Raw genomic sequence first — 6,262 nt, forward strand, 5'->3', positions numbered from 1 at the left:
GTTCCCAGTCTCATCAGTTCTCACTACAGAATTTTTTTTTTAAAACAGTCTGTGTTTAAAATCATTTTTCAAAAAAACATTGTTTTGATGGCACGGCCTGGAGCTCTCTATCTGTTGTTATAAGTATGCTCTGAATTGATCAAAGCAGCATGACAACTTAATGTTCTTAAAGTTATGTTATCACTGTGCATAACTAACTTCCCACTCTTGCTTGTGGCTCTGGCTCAATGTGTCATTGGAGTATTCTCAAAGGTCAGGAGATTCTAAAACCCTCACTTACACAGTGGCAGCTGTAAAGATGAGAGGCAGAAGTGTGGAGACAGGTAGCTTAAGTCTATCAGCCTTACCTCCCACATGCCGCAGGAAAAATTACTCTACCACTTTTCCCTTCAGGTGCAAGGTTTCTCTCAAAGATTATATGCACTACTGTTCCATATAGTACTTTAGAGATGTAGTAGTAGCTGGTCCACATTTAGAATGGGTCTTGCGTCCAGTTATATCTGATAGTGTGTCTTGGCCCTATCCTATTTTAAAATACTCAATTTAAACGCTCTTTGCTGCTTTCTCATTTAAAATGCTCCTACGGTTTTGAATTTGCCTTCTGCTGTCTGGCAGATGAGTTGGTTTTTAAAATCATGTGTGAGGTACTGAGACATGCATTTTATGGATATGGGATACAGAAAAAGGTGTTCAACAGTTGAAATTCTTCCTTTTTGCATATCTTTCCTAATAAGAGCTTTTCTGAAAACCCAACAATGTTTACTGGAAAACTTGGTGAGATCAGTGCACAAAACCAATTTTGAGATGCTGAAAGTAGTGTATTTGGAATGCTAAATTTAATGAAGTTAAATTAAACGTTATTCAATTGGTTAAAAAACACATTGGACACAGACCTAAGTAATGAAGCTCAAATGGGGTTGTTTTTCACATACTGATCATAGAATATTGTGAATTTGCTTTTGAAAGTCATGGGCAGTACTTGTTTATAACTGTGTCAAAGACAGAAATATAACTATCAGTGGTGTCAGAAGGTGTATTTGAATTGAAAGCTGTAATTGCTTCCTTAGCTTTTGTTTTTACCAATGAGAACACTTTGTGTCCGTGTGTTGGTCACATTAAGCAAAAGTTTCCTTAAAATTTTTTTGGTCACTCTTGTTCCTATCCAGCTGGATATGTGTGATCTAGAAAAGCAGATAACCAAGAATTAAAAGCTACATAACTAGTATTTTAATTTGGTTTTGCTTTGTTTGAGCGGTTGAGGTGGTGATTTATTTGTATAATTCTATATAGATGTTCAGATAAAAGTTACCACAGTTTTTTGCTTAGGTTCTTAAATTTCCAGGTGTGTTGTGAGAAAAGAGAAAATTTATAAATTGTTTCATGTGATTTGATTACAAAATATAGTTGTGATGGTAACAAAGTTTTTTTTGGAATTCTAGGTGGAGCTGGTAGTGATGTCTATAGTTAAGGTAGCCTAAAGGCTTGGCTACACTCGAAACTCCAAAGCGCTGCCGCGGGAGCGCTCCCGCGGCAGTGCTTTGAAGTGCTAGTGTGGTCGCGGCGCCAGCACTGAGACAGAGCTCTCCCAGCGCTGCATGTACTCCACCTCCCCATGGAGATTAGCTTGCAGCGCTGGGAGCCGTCCTCACACTGGAGCTTTGCAGCACTGTAACTTGCTGCGCTCAGGGGTTTGTTTTTTCACACCCCTGAGCGAGAAAGTTGCAGTGCTGTAAAGCACCAGTTTAGCCAAGGCTAAACCATTATAAGCCCCTATTTTCAGTTGCTTATAATTTTGCCAAACTAATTAGTTGGTCTTTACATCTTCATCCTTCCACTCTGTCTCAGGCTGAAGTTTTTTGGAAAGTTTCAGAAAAAGTTAGGGGGAAAGAACCATTTTTGCCAATAAAAGCATTTCCCACTCATTTCTTTAAAAGTTCTTAACACCTCCATGTTCGGAGCAGGAATTTAAAATTTGGCAAGGGGATAGCCCTCATACCAGTGAGATACCTTGTACTATCTCCATGAAAATGCATTGAATTTTGACTGAGGTATAAGCCTCTAAAAACCAGCATTTGATCATGCTCTGTAGAGATTGCTACTAAAATCATTCAACGTTCCATTATGTGATGGAGTGTGTACCCCACACTGGCCTTGAACCATGGGCCTGAGAAGCCAGTTCACACACTAGGCTGCACCTGGAGGGAGAACCAAGCTTAACTGAGACTACAAACAGGGGAAGTTGAGAGCAGGAGAGTCTGCTGTCACTCTCTGAGAATAGAGAGGCTGTGAGAAGAAAACCTGGGGCAGAGGGAGAATTAGCTCTGTCATTGGTTGAGTAGAGAAGGCTGGCAAGCTGTCAAAAGAGACTGAGCAGCCACTCAGGCCTGGTCTACACTATGTGTTTAAACCGATTTTAGCAGCGTTAAACCGATTTAACGCTGTACCCGTCCACACTACGAGGCCCTTTATATCGATATAAAGNAGGCTGAATGGGCTTCATGGTTGCCATGCTATGGCATCTGCCCGGGCAATCCAGGGAAACGGGCGTGAAATGATGTTGCTTTCACGGAGGGAGGATTGAGTGACGACATTTACCCAGAATCACCTGCGACACTGTTTTTGCCCCATCATGCATTGGGATCTCAACCCAGAATTCCAATGGATGGGGGAGACTGCGGGAACTATGGGATAGCTACCCATAGTGCAACGCTCCAGAAATCTATGCCAGCCTAGGTACATGGACGCACACTGCCGAATTAATGTGCTTAGTGTGGCCACATGCACTTGACTTTATACAGTCTGTTTCCAAAAACTGGAATAACTGTAAAATCAGAATAATCCTGTATTGTGGACATACCCACAGATATGGACTGGCTACAGAGCTTGCTTATACACATCAGATGTGTTCTACATAAGATCCTTTAAAGCTCTGCCGGGTATGGCTGAGGTTCATTGAAATAAGCTATATTACACACAGTGCAACTTAGTGGCTGAACAGTATAATATAGTTTAGCCTTTCATTACAAGACCTACCTAGTCCAGGACATAGAACAGGACCTGGCCCAAGGATAGGCAGAAGAACTCGGTGACCATCTTGCTTGGCAGGCTTTGCATTCCTTGTGTGTCCAGCAGCCCAATATTGACTTTGAAGACTTTAAGGAAAAGGTTGTGGCTGCAGTTGGGTCACAAACACCTGAGAACCAGGGCCAGACTGTCACTAGGGTGACTAGACGTCCGATTTTATCCGGACTGTCCTGATATTTGCTTTTTTGTCCCGCATCCCGACTGGACAAACAAGCAATTTTGCCCTCCCCTCCAGCTCAGAGGCGGAGCCCGGAGAGGCTCTCGCCCCCCCTCAGCCATGCCCCTGCCTCTCCCCATTAGATCCCTCCCCAAATCCCCGTCCTGGCCCTGCCTCTTCCCCAAGCACACTGCATTCCTTCTCCCTCCTAGGCTTGCGCTAATTAGCTGTATGGTGGTGCAAGCCTGGAGGAAGGGGGTGACCACCAGCACTCACCCTGTGAACTGCTCCAGTCCAGCTTCTCCAGGAAAGTGAGCACGTCTTGGCAGAGATCCCGCAGCGGCTCCCTCCGCCTGAGCCCCTGGTAGAAGGCGAGGCAGGCCTGGGCCTCCTGCACCACACCCATGGCTCGCGGAGCGGCCCGCCCGGGCGGGGAGGGCAGCTGGGAAGCGAGCCAGGCTGCCAAGGGGATCTAGTGCAGCACATGGGCTTGGCAGCTCCGGGCCAGGGCGTGCTCAGCTGTTGTGGCTACCATAGAGTCGAGTGGAGATGGGGCTGTGCTGCCTGGTGGCATCAGCGGGGGAGTGGGGTGCTCCAGCTTTTTTTTTTTTTTCCTCTGCCGCCGGCTTTCCCCTCCCCTCCCACATCCTGATATTTCATATTTGTCATCTGTTCACCCTAACTGTCACCCACATTCTGAGCCAGGGTTACCCATACCTGGCACTCAGGCCCAGCCAAGGGTGGACTGAAGATTCCCAGCCAACACAGAGAGACCCACAACATCATTTCTCAAGACACAGAGGCAGGCTGGCAGCAAATGACCCATCTTTCCTGAGTGTGACCAAGCATCCTGGCCTCCACACACCATTCTATTAAAATGGTTGGTTTAGTTGCCATCACCTTAGCTTGGGGGTTGCATGAAATTCAAACTCTAAGGGTTGGAGCCTTTTATACAGTATTGCATAAAGATCGTCAACATCTGTGACTTGTGTAAGAGACGTCCTTATTTCCAAAATCTAGAGCAACTATCTGGAGTTAAGTTCACATTCACCAATTGTTACTCCATTGTCCCAGCTTCTGGCTCAGTTGCCCCATTTGGCAGCGCTGTACTACAGTCATTTTCTATATAGGGACTCCAATGACGCATCTTCTTAGCGGGCAATGGCTAACTGCTCACCTGCAGGGGCTCTGTGTGGCCAAATGAAGAAGAGAAGGCAGTTACTAACCTTTCTGTAACTGTTATTCTTCAAGATGTGTTGCACATGTCAATTCCATTTTAATTATGTGCATGCCCATGCACAGTCACTGGAAATTTTTCCCTCAGTGGTACCCATTGAGTAGGATCTAGTGCCCTCTGGTGAGATGCACTCATGGCGCGTATAAGGGAACCAGCTGACCCCTCACCCTCTAAGTTCTTTCTTGCTGGCTAACTCTGACAGATGGGCAAGAGGATGAATCGTGGAATGGACATGTGCAACAAATCTTGAAGAACAACAGTTACAGAAATAAAGAATTTTTTCTTCTTCAAGTGCTTGCACGTGTCCATTCCATGTTAGGTGACCCCCAAGCAGTACTCTCTAGGAGGTGGGCTCAGAGTTCATGGACATGAAGATTCCAACACTGCTCTACCAAACCTGACATCATCCCTAGCTTGCTGGGTGATGGCATAATGGGAAGAAAAGTATGCACTGATGTCCAGGTTGGCGCTCTGCAAATGTCCTGGATTGGGATGTGGGTTAGGAACATTGCTGAGGAAACTTGTGTTTTCATAGAATGGGTGGTCAGGATGGCAGGTGACAAGGGCAATGAGTTGTATGGGCCTGTGGTGCCTGGGCTCCAGCAACATTCAGGGCCTGGGGGCCTGGCTACACCAATGTTTGGGGCCAGATCTCTTCCCCGGCACCGCACGCCTCCCCCAAGTGTCCCCTGGAAGCCACTTGCTGCCTCCACTTGCATCCCCCAGGCCCCAGAGCGTGTCCCTGCATCTCCCACTCAGCTCCACACTGACTCTAATGCCACTCTGCTGGCTCCGGGCATCAACTGCTGCTACAGGGTCCTAGTGCCCTCCATTCATTAGTGCCAGGGCAGGCTGCCCTTACCCTGCCCTTCTACCTCAGACCCTTCCCTTTTCCAGAGGGACCCTCCACCAGTACAGGGGCCCCCCCTGCCCATAGTCACTGCTCCTGCCCCACACGGGGCAAGAGGCAGCTTCATCCCTAACCCCAGTGAGGCTACAGTGAGGGGCAGCAGCAGGGGAGGAGGTGCACATGTGATGGCAGCCCCCCTCCAGCACCCACCACAAGGGAGGCGAGAGGGCTTCCTGGACCTGCGAGCAGCCCTAGGAGCATGTGCAGTGACAGTGGTGGGGGTGAGTGCTGCCAGGGGGAGGAGGGAGCCCTCCCCCAGAACTCACTTCTGCCAGCTGGAAGAGGGCTGGGGTGTGTCCTCCTCTCTGGCCCCAGCCCCGAGGCAGCCTGCCTGCACCCCAAACTCATCCCCAGCCCTGCCCCACCCCAGAGCCCACACCCCCAGCCAAAGCCCTCATCTCCCCTCACCCCAACCCTCTGCCCTAATCCTGAGTCTCTCCAACACCCCAAACCTCTCATCTCCAGACCCAGATGGAGCCCTCATCTCCCGGCGCCCTAACCCTCTTCCCCAGCCCTGAGCCTTTTCCTGCATCATGACCCTCCCCCAGCCCCACCCCCAGCCCTCACCCCAACCCTCTGCCCTAGTCCTGAACCCCCATCTCAAATTCCTCATCCCTAGCCACCACACAGCCCTCACCCTGCATCCCTTCCGTCCGCACCCGCCTTCAACCCCCAAACTCCCTTCCAGAGCCTGCACCCCTCACCTGCTCCTACACCACCACTCCCATCCCAGAGCCTGCACCCCTTACCCCTTCCTGCACACACCTCCCCAGCCCGGAGCCTGCACTCAACTCCCTCTCAGAGCCTGCACCCCTCACCTCCTCTTGCACCCCCACTCCCTCTCCCAGCCCGGAGTCTGCACCCAGCACCCAAA

Source organism: Chelonoidis abingdonii, chromosome 1 (assembly GCF_003597395.2).
Source record: "Chelonoidis abingdonii isolate Lonesome George chromosome 1, CheloAbing_2.0, whole genome shotgun sequence".
Lineage (NCBI taxonomy): Eukaryota > Metazoa > Chordata > Testudines > Testudinidae > Chelonoidis > Chelonoidis abingdonii.